Consider the following 25218-nt stretch of genomic DNA (forward strand, 5'->3'; position numbering starts at 1 on the left):
TAATTTTCCATGAATTTATCATTATGAGGCCGTACTTTCACCTATATGTTCCCTTTTTCCTTTAAAAAGAACATAATTTTTCTCTTTGTTTATTATGTGAAAGAAAGATTTGAAGGAGGAGTAGCTAAGAGATAAGGAAAGGAGGTCATTTTTCTGAGTGAGTTATAGGTGAGAACATATAAAAACCTTCTCTTTTTTCTACCATTTGTGTTATTTTCAAGATAAAATCAGTTTACTTTGTTTATTTGAGATGAAATCTATACTACATTTTTTCGAGAATGTTTCAAGTCAAGAATGCAAGAGACCCATCATGAATTATACCAATTTAGAAGGTGTTAAAGTAGAAAAATTGTAATCTAATTTCCTTGAGTGATCCTTTGAAATGAATGGTTGTATGGAAATCTTGACTAATGGCTTGATTGAAGCCACAACTTTTTCTCCTCCTTAGTTAAGCCCTATATTACTTCAACTTTGTATTGATCACTATGATGTGAGAAGTAAAAGTATCTTAAATAAAGATGGAGAATCTATGTTGTTTATTTCTAGGAAAACTATTGCCTTGGTTTTATGCCTTCCTAAATGCACATTTGCTACATTTTCTTCTATCCAGTTCCTAGCTGAGTACCAGGAAAGCTTGAGTAAATATCATAACATCCTAGCCAGGAAGTTGATAGAAACCTATTATGGTGGAGGTTCAAGATTTCCCAAGATAGTCACTGAAGATCATATGAAACCCCATATACATGATCTTGTAGTGTTGTTTCATCAGGTTAGGGGTTCAGTCAATGTTTTCCTTTTTGAAGAATGGATATTTCACTATGTAGAGATCATTCTAAAAGGGGAGCAATGGATGGATTGGGTTGAAGTAATTGCTAATTCATTAAGAAGCCAGCTTAAATACACTAAGGAGTCTAAGGAAATTTTTTACATGGGCTCTTACCTCACATATTACATCACTTGTGTTATTAACATCACCTCCCTACCACATGAAACCTAGAGTGAAGAAATAGTAGTCTATCAATACTGCCCTCTACTTCAAAAGGATAGGGTGTTAGAAAATTTCAAGAAGGTGCATGATGTGTTGATAGAAAGTGTGCACTTGGCCCTGAAAAAGGCACCCATGCCTAGATAGTCCTCAGAAGCCCAAAAATTGATTTATAACTATGGAAGTTATTTCATCTAGTTTCCTAAATTTACTTATTTGAGAGTAGGTGGGTTCAAGGATGAACCAATGAAGCTACCACATTATGCACTTGACTATTTTCTTTTGGCTAAACTTTGGAGACAACTATTTTCTATAATTAAAGATAATCTACCCCAAGAAAGTTAGGAGTCGGTGTTTCCTATCAAATTTAGTTCTTTAACCTATTGTAGCATGATTAATACCTTAGTCATAGGGAGTAACTTTCTTGGTTTTGGTTTTTGGTCTTATCAAGGAAGAAGAGATTTTGATAGTAAAAGATTTATAGCTCAAGTTCTTGGCTTAAAAGGTCAGTCATCTACAATCCCACATTTAGAAGACTTGTGATAGGATTTCAATAATGAGGAAAAATTGTTAAAGAGAGACCATTCAAGGCTAACACTTCAACAAATTAATTCCCTCAAACTGAAATTTCAATTAGATGGGGTAGTTAAAGATGGTTCGAACATTATATAACTAGGATGGGAAGAGGCCAGTGAGTTAAAATAGCTAGAAGTGGATTGTAATTAGGAAGAGGAGGATGACATAAATCTAAGAACTAGATCCATCTTCACCCACACAAACAACTGGCTAAGGAGACAAAGCATGAAAATAGCCATTGAACCACCATTTGGAAAATCTACAAAAATAGTTTCTTCTTTTGAACCACTGACCTCTGACATTCAAGTTTTGTCTCCTATTGCAGGTAGTATATCAACTCCTAGTAGGTAGAAAATGATGTCATCCCCTATATAGAAAATAGCTCCTAGAACTTGATCTAAAACCAAGTCTGACGCCCTCATGCAGGAAGAAATTCAAAAGGAGAAGATGACAACCCAAGGAAAAGATCTAAGCGATAGTCTTAGTTTCTCAAAACATCTTGATGGTGATGTGTAGATGATTGAAGCCCCCAAAATAGACCAACCTAGGTTCATGACTCCTACTAGCGATACTCAAGGAATCTCTACTAGTTAAGAAGCTAACCAATGCAGCTCGTGGCTCTAAAGTTAAGAAGCTAAAAACCAATGCCCGTTTGATTAAAGATCACATGACTGGAAAGATAATAGAAAAAGAAGCCACCTATAAGAAAAAAATTGAATCTAGTGATATTGACACTGGAGTTCTTAAGGTCACTTCTATTGAATTAGGAATTATTAACAATAGCATGGGTAACCAATTTTTAAAGTTCAATGTGGATCACATGCTAACCTAGTCAGAAAAAGACAATAGAGAAAAGAAGGAATTCAAGGCATTCGTAGTGACCATGGCTACTTGCATAGATTCATTGATGAATCTCAGAGCCCTTCCAGTGGTTCAGGCACCATAGTCCTTTGATTCTAATTCCACAGACAGCCAACAATTGGTTAAAAAATGCAAAAAGGGAGACTGCTTTTGGATGTAGTGCAAGATTGGATAACTTCAATCCTTAAAGAGGGCAACAAATTTATTCTAGATTTCACTAAGACATATGTTATAGGGAAAACACTCTTGGGTGAAATTCAAACTCTTACACTAGGAAGGGAGTCTGACCAAAACTAATGTCAGGCCATTGTGGTTTATATGACTGAAGTTATGAAATATGGGATACTCAAATTTTTGAAAATAAGATTGTTGGGATGCATGAAGAGCTTTTGAAAGATATGAATGTGGTAAACCCTACAGGAATTTTGTATTTTGATGATGGCAATATGGATTCTAAGACATTGACAAAAAGCTCCAATGATGCAATCATTAAGATTAAAGACATTGGCACACTCACTGCTAGTGATTTCACCATGCTAGCAAATATTGAATCCATGTTGTATTTGTACAGGAATGTCATGCCATGGAAAAATTTAAAGATCAAAGATTTCATGTGGCAAAATGATGCATGAAAATCCAAGCTACCGAGTTTAAAGAACCCACACTCTCATGTGATGCAAGAGTTCATGAACACCTTTAGGAGCTAGAATTTGGTGAGGCAAACCATGGGTGAGGAGGACAAGACTTGCAATGAAGCCTGATTGGAATGGTTACTTTCTGTTGTTTCTTTTTGAAGCTATTTTTAAATTTTTTTTATTTTACTATAACTATTTTAACCAAATGGTTGGGCTTTAATGGAGGCCTTTTTAGATGTGTTTTAAAAATATAAATGTTGGGGCATTGAACAAGATAGTGGTTATAAATTAGTAAGTTAGAATATATGCTTTGATAAAGTTAGTTCTTGTGATATAATCAAAATAGCAATAGATAGATAGAATTGTATGGGATATCTATTGCTATTTTTCTACAGTTTATGTTAATTTTCTTAAATGATTACTTTGAAGCTACTATAACATTTAGCTTCTTTCAGTTAAGATTGTTTTTTGGTGAAAAGAATATGGGCTTTTCATTCTTTCTTGTGAACAGATAAATTTACTATCACCTCACTACCTAAGAGTACTTGAGAGTACCTTATGCACTTTCTGGTAAAGGTGTGCAATTAATCTTTGATTAGTTTCCTTGAATTTATTGATGGATTTTAAAAAGGGAGTTGTACCTATAAATGTAGAGGGAAAACAAATAATAAGAAGTTTTCTTAACTATTGTGAATATTATTATGTTTTCTATATCTTGGGTATAGGGTAAAATATTGTATAGTGCAAAAAGACAATTTGTTCACTAACACTTCATTAGAAGAAATCACCAGAATTCAAACTTGAGATCTCAATGAGGTCTAAAAATGAGCTAAAATATGTACATGGTTTGGTGTAGAAAGTCATGGATAAAATATTTGAAATCTAAAGGTTTTGCATAATGAATCATATGTCATCAATAATGGTCAGGTCATAGACATTGAATGAATGAAAGCTAAATTTTTGGCAGTCGTTGAAGAAGCTACTAATCCATCAAGCTTCTAGGTGTCAAAGGTCCTGGAGCTTTCAACAACAGATTTAGTTCTAAGGTGTGCAATGGATAATCTCCAATCAAATATTTCTAGAGTCAAAGAATTGAAAACAATGCATAATTAATAGATGATTAGAGCTAATCAAATTCTTATTCTACATGTCCACAAGTTGAAAAGTGTAACTAATGCAATGCAAGCATATAGAGCTAAGTCTATAACCCCAAAGAAAAACTAATGCCCTGACACTTTCTTTGAAAATTGTCACCTCTTCTCTTTCTAACTTTTTGATATTATAGGCTTATTTGGAATTCTCCATGAAGGGTAAATTTTGTAATGGGTGACTCTCCAGCCATTCCTATTATTAGAATGATTCAAAGATTCTCTACAAAGTAATCATTAAATGTAACTGACTCTTTCTAAGAAAACCTATAAATGTAACTTTTTGATGAGTAAATAAGATCATCAAAATTATTATGTGGGAAAACCCCTATAGCTGGAAGTAATGTGTGAGATTGTATATCTTAATTGTGATCATTTATGTTCATTTAGTTCTTGCATAGTGCTAGGAATGAAATGTGTTCTTTAAGAAACTAGGAGATTGCAAATAAATTGGATTTTGTTTCTTTCTTTTTAGTGGTGGTAGGATTTGCTTCCCTCTTTTACAATATTATCATGATTCCTCTATTATGTGCAAGATTCGTTCATGTGTATTTCATTGTGTTGTGAGAAGTCTAGGATTTGATTATTGTAAGAGCCTGAATCAAAAGCAAATAGTCATTCTAAAATCTCAAGAACTTGGGAAATTTGAGTATTGTCTAATTGACCATACTTTCCCTTCTTACGCAATGTGCATTGATAGATGGCCTTGCATTGTTGCATCTTTCATTCAATAGATAGATTAGATTGTATTTAAGGTGTAAGAAGAGCTTACACATGACTTTTATGCATTAATAGTTATGGAGGTTGTGAGTCATCATCTAAAAATTTGCAAGCTTTCTTGAATTGTTGGACAACATAGTTATACCTCTTTTGCTCTCTAGTTAAAAGCATCCCCGCTTAAAACTTGATGATCTACTAAAAAAAATTATTGAAAATCTTTGCACTACAAGGGAGTTATACCTTAAAATTCAAGAGTCTCTGATAGATTACTACATTGACCCATTCTACCATTAACTACTTTATTTTCCACCTCATAGGACAATTAAGAGTTAGGGTATAAACCAAAATCTAAGGAAGACAAACTATTAATAAATAGTTTTTGGTGACCTTCTTGGGGATGGTTTTTGGAATCTCTAAATCACATCTTTCTTTTATTGAAAGATAAAGTCCTATGCCTAATCTTTTCACTAGAATATTTTAAATTCAGCACTAACATATATGTCGAGTTGTGTCAGTTGATCCATGAGGAAAAATGATGCTACCTAATGAAGGCCAAGACCTAGTAACCCAACCCAACCTTGGCTTTCAAGATGAGAAATAAGAATAATCAATCAGTTAAATACACTCACCTAGAGAAGTAGAAAATCCCTAGACAAATTAGAAGAGTTAGCTTTGCATTAGAATGAGAGCAAGCCAATGATGAATACTAGGAAGGTGTACTTTAGCAAAGAAGGTTAAGACAAGTTTTAAGGCACACCTTTTGTGAATAGAGTTAGCCCACCTTGGATCCCAAGTATACTAGGAGTGTTTCTGATCGAGGTCAAATTGATCCAGTATTTGAAGAACTTAGGAAAGTCAATTTTCCCATTCTGGAAGACCACCTCAAAAGAGGAAGTGCTTACTAGAGAGACCCCATGTTTCAAGGGATTTGTGGAGCTCTATTTCCACCACCTCATCCTTCTTCACAAAGATGTAGTTATTCCTCTTCCTCTCCTATCTTTTGCACACAAATTTTTTCATTTTGTAATGCTCTCACCCGACATGAAGTTGTAGCCCTAATTATTGTTACCTTCCAAACTTTACTAATTATTCTTCCCACATCAATGGTTGTTCCCTAGGGTAATTTTATTGTCCCTTTGCATCTTTTTGCAAATAATGAATTACCAAAATCCTCACACAAGAAATTCCCTAAATTTAGTGGTGATGTGAAGGTTTTTGTAGATGAACATATCACTACCTTCTTTGTAGCCTGTAGTATTGTCTCCCCTCAACATGAAGATGTGGTCAAAAGAATGTTTGTTGAAATATTAGTTGAAAATGTGAATGATTGGTTCCAAAATCTCCTTGTGGGATGCATCACAACTTGCTATAAAAGCATAGAAGATGAACATACCTTATTATCTCAGCTCACTCAAATTAAGAAGGAACCAAATATTCCCATGAGGGATTTCATTGCAAGATTAAAAAAATTGGTTAAACAAATTCCTACTACAAGTAGGCCAAATATGGATAGTCATCAAATGTTCTTATCAGTTCTATGCCTCCAAATATTAGCTTTCAAATCATAAAAGTAAATGTGGAAAATCTCCAAGCTACTCAAACTCTAGCCATAAAACTAGAGGATGATTTGATAGTAGCCAAGAAATGGAAGAGGGAAATTTAGAGTGGTGCTCTCATAATCTCTATTAGTGGCACTATCAATAACATAGAAGCAATGCTTAAAAAGTTGTCAAACAAAATGATAGCCATAAAAAGGCAAATAGGTAAGCCAGCTTCTTCATTTCAACAACCCTATCAAGACATATCTAGAAAGTAACATTAAGGAAAAAAATTTAATTACCACCTACTCAACAAAGGCTTGCAATTGAGGTAGCTCCTAAGAAACAGAGAATGTGCATATTCCACTTAAGAATAGATCATGATGGTGACTCTTTCCCTGAAATGAATAGATACAAGCATATGAATACAAGTAACAAGTTGAAAGTGGAATGTCCAAAAAGTAAAGATGACTCTACTCCAGGTGACTCTAGATTATTTTATTTGGAGTATGAATCTGACTTAGAGAGAGGAGGCAAATTATTGACCACTTTGGATATAGTAAAAATGACCATCACTACAAGAATCCAAAATAACAAGACTTTAACAAGCATAATTCATGTTTAGAACATTGCCCCTTCTACTACACCAATCATCGCTAGCACTTATTCTCCCTCTACCTCAAAGAAAGAGCTATCTAGATTAGAGATAAGTGGTAATCTTGATCCTTCATTTGAAATTATTTAGTATTGCAAAGATGTTAGGATTTAACCATGGACATAAATAACAATTACATTCAAATATAAATAATATTAGAAAATAATAGATCACACAGAAAAGAACACAAGACACCAAGATTTAACATGGTTCACCCAATCCCTAGGATACGTCCACCAAATAGCAAGTCCAATATTATTATGATCTAGTGATTACAACCTAAATACAATTCATAATCCCTTATAGCTCAATATTACTACAAGAATCAATTTTTGTATCACACCTTCTAAAACAATCCCTAACTCTAAGCCCTTTTATACAAATATTTTTCCCACTTTAGGGTTAAAATTAGTTACAACATGTTAGCCATAAACTAGTGAATATAAACAATAGCCAATTGGAAAATATTAGCCATTAGCAAGTAGTATCCAACTATTGGTGAATAGTATCAATCTCCAACTTGGGGACTAACTAACAATCTCCCACTTGGGGCCTAACCAGACTCCACACTAAACAATAATCTCCCACTTGGAGACTAATCTTGTAGCAAGACCACAACCACGTAGGGCTCCCACTAGATCAAAACACCCTAGAATTTGATGTTATTTTATTCCTATTCATTCTAGAATACCAACTAAATCTGAAGAGGAATTTAGCTTCTCCCATATCACTACATTTCTAAACATATCTACTAGATTGGCATCTATATGTACATTATCCAACTTTAACTATCCATCATCCAAAACTGATCAAATGAAATGGTACCACAACTAAATGTGTTTTGTCTTTGAATGCAAAGCTGAAATCTTTGCAAGATGAATGGCACTTTGACTATCTATAAAAAAATAATTATCTCTTTTAGGGTGTCCCAATTCTTCCAAGAAGAACTAAATCCATATCATCTCCTTAGCTACCTCTATAGTAGAAACATACTCTACCTCTATAGTGGATAAAGTATTAACCTTCTATAACCTAGAAACCCAGCTCATGACTACCACACCAATAGTAAATACATAACCTATAGTACTATACATGATATCAATATCCCCTACCAAATATGAATCAACATAGCCCTATACATCAGAAGTAGAACTCCCAAAGTATAAACACTTACTGGATGTTCCTCTCCAATATTTGAGAATCCATTTGACTACATTCCAATGCTCAATTCCTAGATGACTCATATGCCTTCTAATGACTCTCATTCCATGTGCAATGTCTAGCCTTATACATACCATAGCATACATCAAGCTTCCTACAGCTAAAGAATAGGGCACCTTGGACATCTTATCCTCCTCTTCTTGTGTCTTGGGACACATCTCTTTAGTCAACTTCAAATGACTAGATAAAGGTGTGCTGACAGCTTTAGCATTCTCCATAGAGAAATATTGCAACACCTTCTTAACATAATCAGCCTGAGATAGCATCAATTTCCTATTCTTCATATCTCTAAAAATCTTCATACCAAGGATTTATTTTGCTGCCCCAAAATCCTTCATAGAAAATACATGTGCTAACTGGCATTTTGGCCTCTTAATATGATCCATGTTAGACCCAGCTATAAGCATATCATCAACATATAAACATAAAATAATGAACCCTATCAGATTATTGGAAAGGGAAAATTTAAGATTAAGTTGTAGAATGGGAATCATTGGCTACTACATGAGATAAGAAATGTTCCAAGGCTAAGTAGGAATTTAATTTCAATAGGGCAACTCAATGATGAGGGTTGTGTAGTTACTTTTAATGATAAAAATTGGAAGGTTTCAAAAGGTTCTCTTGTAGTAAGAAAACATGTGAAAGTAGGCACCTTATATCTTTTTACAGGTCATAGTGTTCCTTCTACTTTAATTGTTTTAGAGAAAAATGAATGTTTAGGAATAGTTGTTGTAGTTGACCCAATCCCTGGGCTATGTCCACCAAACAGCAAGTCCAATATTATTATGATCTAGTGATTACAATCTGTAATCCCTTACAGCTCAATAATACTACAAGAACCAATTTTTTTATCACACCTAAAATAATCCCTAATGCTAAGCCCTTTTATACAAGTAATTTTCCCACTTTAGGGTTAAAATTAGTTACAACATGTCAACCATAAATTTTAAAATATAAACAATATCGAATTGGTGAATAGTAGTCAATCATTAGCGAATAGTAGCCCAAAAAAAACTTGGGGCAATGCTTCGAACCCCAAAGAATTTATAAAGTATGAATAGTACTTCCCTAATTAGTCACCAGAAACTAACAAAAGATGCCCGTATTCAAGTTTCTACTCTTGAATACTTAAAATCTAATCCTACTAAATTGCAAAATCTTGTTGACTATGGTAGAGGTCAAATGACTAATAAAGTGCATCCAAATATTAATGTTGTTAGTAATTATAAGCCTAGAACTAGTGAATTTTCCCCTACTAATGAAGAACCACTCCTTCCTATACTATTTAGAGAAGAATATTCTTCAATCCTAGCTTGATCCTTTATATGTGTCTCTATATGTCAATGGTCACAAACTGAGTAATTGCATCATTGATTTCAATTCATCAGAGGACGTTATGCCTTCCACTATTGCTCATGCCTTAAGATTACCCTTAACCAAAACATTTTGGCATTACTACTCCATGGATGCAAAATAGGTTCCCCTAATAGGTCAAGTGAAAGATTCCCAAGTAACACTAGTTGCACATCAAACAAAAAGAATAAAATTGACTATCCTGGTGGCTGATATCCCTACTAGTTATGACATGTTGATAATTAGGATATTTTGTAGGGATATGGGAGGTGGAAACAAATTAGAATTGTCTCAATCCATTATTCCTTTTAGAAACCAAAGGATCAAGCTTGAACTTGAAGAAAAGGCCAAATTTATCATGATAAAATTTGATGATCCCAATTCTCAAATCTTGTATCAAGAAATGGAATATGGGAATTACATGATGTTCACAAATTTTTGCACTCTTGAAGAATAACCACACCCTCCTAATGACCAAAGAATTTGGATCTTATAATTTGATGATACTTATGCAACTACTAGATCAAGAGCAGGTGTAGTGCTCATTTCCCCTATGGGAGAATTGACACAACTAGCATACAAGATAAAATTCAAAAACTCAAAAACACTATAGAATATGAATCCTTGCTTCTAGGTATCATTGCTACAAAGTAGAAAGGAATAAAAATAATAAAGGCCAAATGTGATGTAGAATTAATAGTAAGACAAGTACAAAGTCAATATACTATTAAGAACTCAAGACTTTGGAACTATAGGAATAGAGTATGGGATGAAATAGAGGACTTTGATGCCTTATCTATAAAATTTGTTCCAAGGGAGAAAAATGTAAGGACAAATATGTTGGCTACCTCCTCATCCCTTCTATTAGCTCATCCAAAATTTAAGGAAAAGGAATATAAGGTTGAAGTCCTCTTCAGACCTAATGTACCTAATAATGTTGAATCATGGCAAGTCTTCATTAATGATAAGCATATCTAGTATTTCCTGGAAGGATTTGAGCCTTTCACTGACTAGTACTTTGAAGGAAGTGAAAGCCCTTTCCAAGAATTCTCTCCTAATAGCAAGAAATATTTGGATTTAGGTACTAAGAAATTAAAAGGTAAGAAAATCCCTAGTCATCTAATCTCTTTAGAAATTTTTTTTAACAACATGATGCGTATATCAGAAGAGAAAGAGGTAGGAAAGGTGGAACCTCTAGAGATTATGAGGGAATGAATGTAGGCATAGAGTTTAAGCCTCAAATAATTAATATTGTTTAGTATTTGTTCTCAAGAATAAATAACTAGAGATAAAGGGTCATTTTCTTAATATCAATATGTTTTTTCTTGGGGTTATAAGATTTTAAAAACTTTCAAGAATGGTGATTTTAATCATAAGATTCCCCTTAAGCCTGATGAAATTCCTTTTAGACAAAAATAATGCAACTACAACCCAATGATCTTAGATGCCATCTTTAGAGAAATCCATAAGATGTTAGAAGCAAAGATCATCTATCCTATACACCATTCAACTTGGATAGCTAATGTTGTCCCTATCTAAAAAAAGAGTGGGGAGATCAAAATCTACTTTGACTTTAGAAACTTGAATCAAGATTCTCTAAAATATAGTTATGTTCTCCCTAATATGGACCATTTACTATAGATAGTGGCAAGATCTGAAATGATGTCAATGTTAGATGGTTTCGTAGACTTCAATCATATTGAAGTAGATCCAGATGATGAATTTAAGATAGTGTTCACCTCACTCCTTGGGGAACCTTTTCTTATAGCAAAATGTCCTTTGGGATAATTAAATTTGGAGCTACTTTTCAGAAAGTGGTGAATTCTTCCTTTATAGATTTTAAAGATACAAGATTATTGTCATCTATTTAAATGATTTGATAGTCTTCTCCAAGAAAAGAGAATGTCATTTGAAGGACTTGGAGAAGGTGTTGAAGAGATGCAGGGAGCATGGAATTTCCCTTAACCCCAAGAAGTTTATAGTTTGTTTTATAGAGGGAATGTTTTTGGGTCACATAGTGTCTAGAGAAGGCATTAGAATTGACCCTAATCATATCAAATCCATACAATGGCTAAACCTACTAGCAAGAAAAATCGGATTCAAACCCTTCTTTGGTTAAGTAAATTTCTTGAGGCATTTTGAACCTAACTTCTCTAAGATTACAAAATTCATAAAAGACATGATGAAGGGAAGTCAAAATTTTAAGTGGAATTATTCTAGAAGAAAATCCTTTGATGAGATCAAAATTGTTATAGCTCATGCTCCTGTCCTACTTCATTGAGATCATACTAAAGAGTTTATTTTGTATTCTTATGCATCATCCCATACATTATCTACTATACTCATGCAAGAAAACAAGGAATTTATCCAAGAACCTATTGCTTTCATGAGCACCCCTCTCAAGGAGCATGAACTAAAGTATTCTTAGATAGAAAAGCACATTTATGTTGTAGTAAGAGCCCTCAAAAACTCCAAATTTTATAGTTTGCATTCATACTCTATTGTATATGTTCTTGATTCAGCATCAAATAGAATTTTGACTCAGTGAGAGATAGGATATGACATTGAGTTAAAGCCAACAAAGTTGGTCTGAGGCAATATTTTATGCAGAGAAATTGCAAAAAACTAGGAGATAAGTGAAGAAGAAAAAGTCTCAAGAATGTTGATGGTCAATCTCCAAGACCAATAGTTTTCAAATATTGCTTATTTCCTCATTTATGTAGAATACCCAAATGGAATGACCTATAAGAAGAGGATAGATCTTAGGACCAAGTCTATTAAGTATGTCATCTATGGTGATCAATTGTACAAAAGGGCAATTGATGGAACATTTCTAAGATGTATAGATAAGCCTCAGCAAGAGAGACTACTCAAAGCATTTTGTGATGAAGCCTATGGTGGGCACTATTCTTCTATAGTAAAAACATATAAGATTTTGAGGCAATGTTATTACTAGCCAAGTATGTTTAAGGATGCTTACAAATGTGTGGCCCAATATAAAAAGTGTAAATGTTTCCTAGTAAAGCTCAATTGGTTGCCTTGCCTCTATGGCTAGTAGTAATAGAAGACCCCTTTTCAGTATTGGGGAATTGATTTTATAGGCCCAATTACCTCCTCACCATCTAAATGGCATGTATGTATCATTACTACAAAAAACTACTTCACTAAGTGGGTGAAAGCTAATCCCGCTAAGAGAACCACCTCTGAGGTTGTTTGTGAATTTATTAAGGAGAATATCCTTGTGATATTTGGTGTTCCATTGAAGCTAATTATGGAAAATTCTACATACTTTTCTTTAATGGAGATTGTAAAATTCTACTATGATAACTATATCCATCTAAGCCATTCTTTAGACTATTTCCCTCAAGGAATTGGTTAGGCAAAATCCACCAACAAAATTTTAGTCAACATTTATGAGAAAGCTTTTCTCTAACAATCAAAAGGATTGGCATAAGAAGTTACATGAAGCTCTTTGGAAAAATAGCATAACACCTAAGAAGGAAATTGGTATTTCCCCATTCAAGCTAGTATATGGAGTTGAGGCTAGTCTTGCCCTTCTTTAGAGCTATCACTTTTCAAGTTTTAGTAGATAATAGAAGATCCAGTATTTCAAGCTAGTCTAGAAAAGTGAATCATGTACTTAATCGAGCTAAAGGAGGAGCGTGAGAAATTGGTTGACCATATCATTGAATATCAAAAGTATGTGAAGAGTTTCTTTGACAAGAAAGATAGGCCAAGAAGGTTCATAAAGATGATTGGGTCTTGTTATGGGATAAGAGACATGAACCCAAAGGTATGCATCATAAGTTTGACTTTCTTTAGAAAGGCCCCTTCAAAATTGTGTAGGTGAATTAGAACAACTCTTTCATTTTGGCCTATCCCACTAGAGAGGTCCTGCCATTTTCCTACAATGTCTAGGACTTGAAGTTGTATTAGTGTGATAATTGAAAGCAAACCTAACCCCTATAGTTAGAGTTTTTCTAGGTGGGTTCCCCTTTTTGTTGTGTTCCTTGTTTTGTTTCCCACTTTCCTAGTCTAGTTTTCCCTTTCTGTTGTGTGCTTATCTTAGTCATTTCCTCCTTTTAGGTTTTTCATTTCAGCTTTGTGAAACAAGAGATACTAGGTCCCTTCTTAGACATATGCATGTCTAAGTCCCCATTCAGGGCTAGTTGTTGCCAAACTTTTAGTCTATCCCTTTTAGCTTCTAGCTTGGTGATTTTTCAATGCAATTATATTTGAATCCTCATATAATATCCCCTAGATGACTCTCTTCTCATTAAGGATCCTAAGGCTTGAATTTTGTGTTCTTTCTAGGTCTTCCCTACTTCACTTCACCCTTGCACCTCTATGTGAGATTTTCACTAATTCACTGCATTAAGGTCTTAAGTGATCTAGGTTTGGGTGGGTTGTTGTATGAGAATCTTCCCAATGAGAAGAAAGTCTTATATAATTCTGCAATTTGGTTTCTACTTAAAGTAAAATAATTTCTCTAGATTTTGTCCCTTCTTGTTGGTTATTCTTCTTTAGTGAACTTCATCAAGAAAGAGTTTGAAGAATTGAGTAATAGTAGCATTTGTAGGTTTTCTTTAATTTGATTCATGGTGTCAATAAAATAAGAGAAAAATAAAATGCCAAGAAACTCTCTAATTGAACATACAATATCAGAGTTTAACCTTGTATAAAGAAATGAAATTTCATCTATTTAATGGCTCCCCCTCTAGAAGAGGTCACTTTTAGGTGTCTTTTCAAAGCAAAAGAAAGGAAAAGTTGACTAAATCAAAGGGAAATTTTATTATCATTTTCTTTGGAAAATGAAGGTCTTAAGGATGTTTTTGTATCCAAAGAAAACATGTGATGCTTTTTTTCTAGAAAAAATTAAAGATAAAGAGTTCTAAAGTTGGGTGTAAGGATATTCTGTAGAGATGGCAGAAAGATGCTTGTGATAGAGTTGGTTGCAAAGAAAGAGTCCAATATAAAGGAAATTAAGTATTCAAGTGCTTGAGGAAGAAAATTCATTTTGTGGCTTCCCTAGGTCAAGTTGTGAAATAAAGGAAGAAGGCTTTCTATAGAAAAGAAGGATATAAATTGCTCAAGGTTCCAAAGGAATATTGCTTATGTTACTATCCTAAATCAAAGGAAAAGGCAAGCTTACAGAAAGATAAGTCTATGTTTCCTTCTCCACACATAAAGAGTTGTGGTGTGAGCCCTTGTTCTAGATTCTAAAGTAAAAAGAGGAGTTTCCATTAAATCAAGTTCAACTAAGTTGGTAAGTGGCTAATCTCACTACCATATAAAATTTAAGTGAATGATATGTTCATCAGATTTATGAATCATAATATGGGGGAAGTAAAAAAATATCAAGAGTCATTAACATATCTAATTAATTACAAATCTAACCATTACAACCATTAGCCAAGAATTATTTCATTTGTGTGGTGCCAACATTTGAATTTTTGGTGAATTAGCTTCCAAAATAGACCAATCAACCATTGCCACATCTATGACTACTGCTACGTCAATATCAACTATACCAACACAATTTGTTGGTGGAGGAGGGACCAAATTCTTAAAAAGAATATTCAAATTGCTCCAACCTATGGAGGAGTATCCCTTCCAGATATAGGAAGGTTTAGGGAGGAAGAAAGAAACAAGGAAAAAGGAAAGAAGAAGATAGTCGTCGAGCCCTCCTTCCTTTTCATAGTCATTAACCTTTATGGTGACAATAATCCCATGGATAGTCAAGAGCAGGAGGCATCTCAGCAAGGTGACACTCTAGCCCTCTTAGTCACCAAGGTAAGTTCTTTTCCTACTTCCATCCAGAGTAAGGCAACACCTCCAATAGCAAGGAAGATTTTTTATTTTCCATCCTTGCAATCAATAATCAATATCCTTTCAAGTGAGTCATGGTTAGAAGAGACTATTAATAAAAAGAAGAGAAGATATGAGGAAGCTACCCCATTTAAGGACCTCATTGTGCAAGAAACTTCAACTCAATCAACATCAAAGAAGGAAAAGAAGCAAAATACTATAGCAGCATTGGCCACAAATTCCTCTATTGTTCATATACTAGAAGAGATTTTAGAACCTAAGAAGGAACAGACATTTCATGACCTAACTGCTAATGATTTCCATTTCAAAATAGTTGACATAGGCATTCCGCTGCATGATTCTATTGTCAACATCTGGAAATCAACAAATGAGAAGATTGAAGATAGACCAAAAGAATTAAGGGGAAAAAAAGAGGTACTCAAAGCCTAAAATAAGGAATTGATGGATTACATCAAGGGGGCACTTGGAAGAACCTCTATAAGAACATTTGACCCAAGTGCAGAGGAGAACAAGAATTTTCTACTGAAGCTACAATAGGAGAGGTTTTTTGGCCAAATTAATTGTTCTTGGATTGATCAAATGAAGGCCCAAGGTCCCCCTCTCATTGAAAACCTTGGAAACCTATTGTTAGATACCAAAAAATTAAGAGAAGCAATGAAAAATCATCATAACTCAATACACAAAGAATCAAAGAGCCTAATAGAGAAATTGGCCTTATTGTAAGAGGTGCTTAATATGAAAACTAATGTTACCATGACCAATGAGATTCTTAGAATAGGCCAAGAATCATTGCTTCATTGGAATCAATGATTGGAATTCAAAGTTGAAAGCTCAGTGAGGTCTAAAAATGAGCTAAAATATGTACATGATTTGGTGCAGAAAGTCATGGACAAAATATTTGAACATCTAAAGCTTTTACATACTGAATCATATGTCACCAATAATGGTTAGTTAGTAGACATTAAACAAATGAAAGCTAAATTTTTGGCATCTTTTCAAGAAGCTACTTATCCATCAAGCTTCTAGATGTCAAAGATCATAGAGCTTTTAGTAGTAGATTCTATTCTAAGGTGTGCAATGGAGAAGCTCCAATCAAATATTTCTAGAGTGGAAAAATTGACAAAAATGCATGATTATTGGATTATTAGAGCTTACAATATTCTTATTCTAGGTGTCCACGAGCTAAAAAGTGTAACTAATGCAATGAAAGAATACAGAACCAAGGCTATAACCCTAAAGAAAAACTAATTCTCTAACACTCTCTTTGACAAATGTCACCTCTTCTCTTTCTCATTTTCTGATATTGTATTGTTATTTTCCATTCTCCTCGAAGGGTAAATTTTTTTAATGGGAAACTCTCCAATAATTCCTATTATTAGAATGATTCAAAGGTTGTCTATGAAGAAATCATTAAATGTAACTAGCCATTTCTAAGAAGGCCTATAAATGTACACTTTGATGAGTAAATAAGATATGTGGGAAAACCCCTATAGATAAGATTACTATGTGAGACTCTGCATCTACATTATAATCTTTTTTGTTCATTTATTTCTTGTATGGTGCTAGGAATGAATGTCTTATTAATGAAATTGTGAGATTGCAAATAAACTGCATTTTTTTCTTTCTTTTCAATGGTGGTAGGATTTTTGTCCCTTATTTATAGTATTCTCATGATTCCTCTAATATGTGCATTTCATTATTGTGTGAGAAGTCCAAGGTTTTATTAATGTAAGGGACCAAACAAGAAGCAAACAGTCATTGTGAAATCTCAGTAACTTGGGCAATTTGCGTATTGTCTAATTGCTCATATTTTCCCTTCTTGTGCAGTGTGCATTGATAGATAGCCTTGCATTGTTGCATCTTACATTTAATAGATAGATTAGATTTCATTTTAGGTGTTAGAAGAGCTTACACATGACTCATATGCATTCATAGTTTTGGAGGTTGTGAATCATCATTTGAAATTTGTCGAGGTTGCTTGAAGTGTTTGAGAACCTATGTATACCTCTTATACTCTTTGTTTTCCACCTCATTGGGAATATTAATAGTCAGGGTATAAACCAAAATCCAAGGAAGATAAATTATTGACCAACAAAATTCATGCACAAAATTAAGGTGCTAGATCCACATTTTTTCAAATCTAAATGGGAAATTCCTTCTCCCTAAAAATGAATTAGAAACCAAAACCAAAGGAAAGTGATATGAAGACATCTTAGGATATAAGATAATGAACAGACAAAATTTTGCATCCAATCAGGAGAAATGAGGACCCTATCAAGATGATTTTGACTACATCTCTCACCCACCCTTTTATTACTCCAAGTAAAATTAATTCCTTGGAGGTCCATGTCCACTAAGGCTTCTTGATTAATAAAATCCATGAGATTGGGTCTACCTTCTTACTTACTCACATTACCTCCCATTTTTTCATGATCATAAAGGGGCACATAAAAATTCCCCATTAAGTCCAACATCAATCATCGCCTTTAAATATGATAAATAACCTCAATACATTTTTCTAGCATTCTTATTATCTGGTTCACCCAACTGAACTTCCTTACCATCATTCTCATCCATGGAGGTTAGAGCAATATCTCCATCCTTCACCCAGCATTCACCTCATCTTGGGCTATCACCTCTTCATCATTATTAACTTTCTTTTATTCATCTTTCTATTAGATAAAAATTTGTCTTCCTTGGATTCTATTTTATACCCTGATTCTTAATGTGCTTAATGTAGTGAAAGATACAGTAGTTAGCAACATAATGGGTCAATGTAGGTGTTCTACTAAGGACCCCTAAATTGAAAGGTACAAACCCCCTCTAGAATTTTTTTCAATCTATTCTAGTCCTACAACTAACTTAAAGGTATGCTCTTAACTCAAGAGCAATAGAGGAAGAACCAAGTAACCTATAACTATAGGATACTTAGGAAGATTTTAGGAATATCTCTAAACTATTGTCTACTTCTACATGCATCTAAACTAACTAAATGAAAACACAATGAAAACTAGAATGTTTCCTAACATAAATGGATCATAGTCCATGTGAAAACTACTATTGGTGACTTCCCAACAAGTTCACATTACAATCCTCAAACAAACTAACAGGCTTGGCTTGGCAGTAAGGTGACAATGAAAGAATCAAAGTGACAATCTATCATGAGAACCACTTTCCCAATAAGGTATCAAGACTCAAACAATTCCCAACCCTTTAATCAAAAAACTCTCTCTCTACAACTTTGATTCTCACTCACTAGTCTCAGCTATGAGAGGAATATTGCACAAAAAACTACCAATCTTATTTACATCTCAAAAAGTTACATTTATAGACTCTTTAGAACTAGCTAGTTACATTTCATGATTACCACACAGGGCATAGACATTTTCTAAAAATAGGATTAACTAATCAGTCATCTATTACAAAGCCTTAGCCTATCAGGAGAATGCCAAATATGGCCAAAATATCATAAAAAGAGAGAGGAAGAGGGGTGACACTTGTCACATCTAGCAGGGAGAATGTCATACTTTTATTAGGGCATCAATTCTTCTTTGGAGCCACATATTTATCTCTATAGGCCTTCATTGCATCAATTACATTCTTCATCTCCATGACACCTAGAATGAGGATATTGTTAGCTCTATGCAATAGACTGGAACCAACCCCCCTACAATGAGAAAGAAGAGAAAGATATAGAAGAATGAGGAATCCTAGGTCTGATCTGTACATGAAAAGTATCCACTTGAAATCTCATCCTACTAGTGCTACAAAGCATCTCTCATCTTTCCTCTTTCTATTCATATACAATAATTTTGTACTAGAATCAAAATTAGGCCCTTTCCAAGCTTAGTCAAACCCTAGTTGACTTTTCTTGACACATGGCTTTTTGTGATTGGTTTCCTAACCCCTACCACCAACTTTCTCATACTAAACCTAAGTTCTTTTCCATGTCATGGCCTCATCATACTGCTTCTCATCTTTGACAGCTCTAACTTGTAGTTGTGCAAGATTTTGACATGTGGAGCCTCCTATATTGTCTTTAGATGACTTTTAAAGTCAATTTTGATCCTTTTAATTTTTTTCCCAAAATGGATTTGAGTGTGGACATGTGTCATTATTTTAGAGACTTTCTCCAAAAAAAATTGTCCTTCAACATTTAGACCCAAAACATAACTAGGGTCATTCAATCTTTATTGATCAAACAGTGTGAAACACTTGTGAAGGATGTCGATTCCATAATAGATTGTTATGTCAAGTATGTCACATATCCTCTTTCTAGAGAATATATGAATACAAGATGACTATTTCCAAAATTGACCTCAAATTAATTTGGAATCATTGATCTTCTAATCTTCCGATGAGTTGATGGGCGGCAATGATTTTTTCAAGGTTAAATCTTGGATATAGAAAATCCTTGTGTGTAAACCATTATTTAAAACCCTCCAACATTAAGTGGGATATGTAGCACACTATTTTTATGTCACTATAACTAAAAACCTTACAACTTTTTATAACGACATAATGATAATCATTGATCTTGAGATCAATCTACAACTAAAGTTGATTTTGAGTGCCACAACACCTTCCTAGTCCCACTAGACACATGTCACAATGTCACTTTAAATAAAGGACATACATCTTTTCATAACAGCATAGCGAGATTCGTTGATCAAGGATCCATCTAATGGTGATTGACTTGATGCCCTATCTATGATTTACCATAAGGCATAAATTCATGACTTCCTCTTTGATTGCATGGAAAGCATTAATATTAACTTCTCCAAAAAAAATTGTCCTTTGATATTTAGGCCCAAAATGAATTTGAGTGTGGACAAGTCTCACTATTCTAGATACTCTCTCCAAAAAATTTGTCCTTCAACATTTAGGTGCAAAACACAATTAGGGCCATTTGGTCTTAGCTTTTTTGGATGATCAAGATGAATTGATGATCTAGGCCTACAACTTACTATTAGAAGATTGGTTTGATGATGATATGTTACATTCATGACTAAGTTTTTCATTGATGTTAACATAGCATGTTTGATATCTTGTGTGGTATTTGATAGAAGAATTGTAGAAAGATCAAGTTAGTGTAGACAACTAGTTGAGAATGATAATCACCAAAGGTTATGAGAGATACTTTGAACTATCTAGTAAATATAGTTAATGTTAGAAGTAGAAAGGTTAAGTCTAGAAGAAGTTATGTAAGTTTTGGTGATGTATGTTCTGAGATAGAATTTATAGAGGTATGTTCTGGTAAGCTTGTTATATCTCTTAGTAGAGTTGATATCTTGAGGATCGAGCTTGAGAACATGAAGAAGACATGTTGAAAATGATATGGCTAAGCTTACTTGTCATAATATTGCATGTATGGAAATTTATTCAATTTTCAAGGCTGAAGATTAAGGTTATCACTAAGTGTAACATGTTCTTAATGTGGTCCTATAATAATTAATTGAGAAGGAATAACAGTTGACTCAGGGAACTATTTTATGGACTTGGTATAAAGGAAGGTGATTTTCCTTTATCATGACATGTGTCGATATCAAAGATGCAAATTGTGAATGTTTAGTAAGTAGTAGAGAGTGTGGAATGTGAATTTGAGCAAAGTAGTATGTTGGAGTTCTTTTTGGTAAAGAACATATCAGGTAGATTTAAACTTGATATCAAGAAACAAAGACTAGGGACAAGCCTAAGAATGAGCTACATCCTATATTCAACAAGGCTAAATCTTAGCTCTGGGCTAATTAATAGAGTCAATAGGACTCACTTCACTTTAGGCTCTACTAAGCCAAGGCAGGCAAACCTAACGGATTTATCTTATTAACTTGATTTTCTTCTATGCAAGACTATCCCTTATAGCAGAAATGGTCAATAATCTTCTATAATTTGTTGACAAGTTTCTTCATTAAAGTAGTTAATTGTAAACCCAAAGTAATAGCAATTAAGCCATGATCGACACTTCTATTTCTTCAATATAAAAAGGGAAATTGATTTGTTGTTGTCATTGTTATATAAAAAGGTGAATCAGCAATGTACTCTTGAACTTTAGAGTGGACCAGTGCTTTATCTAGTGAGATATAGAGTCAAAGATTAGCAACTTTGGACTTTTTTAATCAACTTATGATTGAAAATGTCAACATTAAACTTTAAGTTTCATTTTGATTCTCATCCTTTCCATAAACATTAAACCTTATCAATTATAGGAAGCATTTACCCAATTCTTTGAATTAGTAGCAATCAAAAAAAGACATACAACCTTTTGGATTGCATTAAACTAAAAAGAAACTTGTCTATTCGATCCCAAAGCTATAGATATATGAAAAAGAGACAAAAATTCAAAGAAAATGATATTTAAGGATAAATCTTTCAATTTAAGTCTTAACACTACAAATAAAACCCATAGTATGATAGAGAGAGTAAAACATTGGTCCCAAATATTCCTTTTGTATTCAAGTATGCATACATGTTAACTCATTCAGATGATTACATAATTAAATTGGATAGACTGCAAAATAAGACATGAAACATATAAAAGTTCTACAAACAATTGACCTCTATTTCTCATCTTGGGAATCCATATATAGGATTGCAACAAGCTACAGATGAGAGGAGGACACATGTCAAAATTTTAAAGGAAAACAAAATGTTTTGGAAGATGTACATAATAAATACACAAAACATTCTTCCAAAAATATCGATCAAAAAGATAAGTAGTTGAGGAATCAGAAAAACATTAATGTTGAATCTTTGATCTTTCTTCTCCATGTACTTTATCTATCTTGTATGCAAAATATCTCAGCTACCTCCTATCGGTAGAGCCTTTATTTCACCCACTACTTCCCAAACATAAATTTCTCTTTTGTTGGGCCAGTCAGTATTCTTTACCTCCTTTAGATCTTAAGTGGCCTTGGTCCACCTGGCATCCATCATTGTCTTGGATTCAACAATAAACTTATTCAAATTTATCTCTACCTTAAAAAGAGAATCAATCAAAGCATGGAAAGGGGAATTCGAAGTATCTTCAAAAATTGCTACTATAGTCTCTTTGGTCAAAATGTCATCAAAAGAAATTAACTAGTCTTGCTAGTCTCTTACTACGTTGGTAGCATCAAGTATTGATGGTATACAAGGTTCCACTCCATCAGACAAAATTTTCAATTTTCCTTGTATAACTTGCAATTTACTAGTAAAGAAGCCACTTAATTCTCTCACTATTTCCAATCTCTCCTTTACAGTGAAAATCTTATCAAGCAAGTCTAGCTTTTTAGCCATCAATACAATCAATCTATCTAAAAATTGGATATAGGGCCCCATAGGCCAAAAGTGGATGTTAACCATGAGAGTGCCTCATTGAAAACCTACTTAGCACTTTGTAAAGTAACATATAAATTGTGAGCCTATTGTTATATGTTCTTTAAAACATCAACCCTATGGCTCATCATATTTTTAAGGATCTTTTTCCTTACATCTCCTCCTTGCTGAGTTGATTGAATATCAATACTCATTGTCCTTGGCTGTGATGATTCATCTTCCTCTATATCCTCTATTTGAATCAAGGCTTCAGTAGTGTCCTTGACTAGCATTTATGTCCCTTGTCCCTCTTCTCTCTAAGCTGGAGCCATCCTCAATTCTACATATGCTAGTTTCTCTTTGAGAGATGCAATTTCCTCCTCAAGTCCCTGGATCTTTGCCTCAAGCTCAAAATTCTTCTCCTTATATACATGGTTGCTCCTAAGCTCATTCTCATAGAGCTTCCTAACATCAATATAGTCATGGATGAACTGGGCCAATCTAGTTTCCATTTCCTCCACCTTGGCTTCATTCATGAATGAGAAATGCTTTAATGCCTTGGATATCTCTATGCCAGAGGTTCCCTATAGAGTCCATATAATCATGTTTCCCTATTCTGTAATCTATACATCCATCAATTTGGGATTGTTGGAAGTAGGGGCCATGCTCTAGATTGTCAGGGACTTGGTATCAATGTAAACCAGTCCCTCTCTTCAATCCATCTACACCAATTGCCTCATAGGAGATGACACTTTCCTACCTCCTAATCTTATCAAGCATAAATTCTTGTTCCAAGTCCCAACCAAGCACCAGTAACATACCACTCCTCGACACTAAATCTCTGACCTCCTCTAAAGTTATTACTTCACTTTTAGGATCATAGGCCTACAACTTCTCAATGAATTCCATCATTTCCTTATCAAATTCATCTGGTTTCATTTTAAGGACAAGCTCACTTTGTTTAATTTTATATAAAAAACTTTTGAATTCATTGGACTTAATGAATTCATTATCCTCTAAGAATTGTTGAGCTTGGATGATCCTACCATATAATCTAGCTGCAGCCAATTCTAGGTCTATCAAGGTGTTTTCAGCTACATCAGCCCTAGTCTATAGGTAGTTTTACCTCATGTTAGCAAAATATTGACTATTCCCTGGCAAAATTTGCAAGATCCTTTGCCTGACTTGTGTAGGGATCTAAATAATCTTGTACCTCTTATTCCTTTGGCCATCCAAGATGCTTGAGGTACATCCTCCTCCTCTACCTCAAGAGTCACATCAGGTTTAGGCTATTAGGAAAAACTCTATCTTCCATCCCCATTGGACCTTCTAGAAACTTGGCCATAATCTCTACATGGTCCATGACCATCTTTCTAATTCTTTGGGGCAAGGGATATCTAGGTAGAAACCTGCAAATTGGGGATCAATTTTTTTCAACTCACTTTCTACCCTTAGAACATCATCAAGCTTTGCAAGCTTATCAGCTACCTCCCCTTCTGCTACTATGTTAGGGATGATGTCTTCATGGGGTAGCTCCTTGGAATTTGGAAATACATAATTTCTCATTTCCTTTAGTGTTACCCTCATCCAAGCCTCAAAATCATACATTTTATAAGGGTATGTGCACAAATTATAATGATGTAGAAAAGAATGAACTGAATCTAGGGCCTCCTTGCCAATGGTGAAATCACCAATCTTAAAACATCTACATAAAAAGGTTCCCCTATGCACTTTAGGCCCTAGATATTCTCTATTTACCATAAACAACTGCCAAATAAACTCAATTATTCCTAGCCTAGGAGGAATGAATTTTGGTAAAATATGGGGTGGTTGGGGACAACAATAGACTCTCATTAGAGAAAAAGTGGGAAACAAGAAAATATCCCCCCAATTATGATCTAATCTTTTCCCCTTAGGTAACAGGGCTAGTCTTAAAAGACCTTTCAAAATCTCAGGGGCCCTAAAGTACCCTGGGTCTATAATCTTCATTATAATAGCACTAAAATTATTGAAAAATGGCACAGAATCAGAAAAATAAGTGTTATCCTATACCTGTGTCCATAGTTGTACTAGCAGATCTCCATTCAAATCAAAATTTTGATCAATGAAATTAGAATTGATGTATCCCATGTTCTTATAGAGGATCAAATGCATCAGTAGTGAGTAGTAGGGGAAAGTGAATTCTCTCATATCTCTAGTCTGAGCCCTAACAATGTTCTCCTTCATTATATCTAGAATATAACTAACATAGTCATACTCATAGGCATCGTAGGAATCCTACACATCCTTGGAAATTATGTATTCTGCTCCCCAGACCTCATCAAACCCATCTTTTCCTACTACCTTGTGAACACCATATACAGTTTTGACAGGGTAACTTTTGAATTTATCTAGGGGCATCTTC

This window comes from Cupressus sempervirens, chromosome 6 (genome assembly GCF_028749045.1).
Source record: "Cupressus sempervirens isolate cs-2001-9-10 chromosome 6, ASM2874904v1, whole genome shotgun sequence".
NCBI lineage: Eukaryota > Viridiplantae > Streptophyta > Pinopsida > Cupressales > Cupressaceae > Cupressus > Cupressus sempervirens.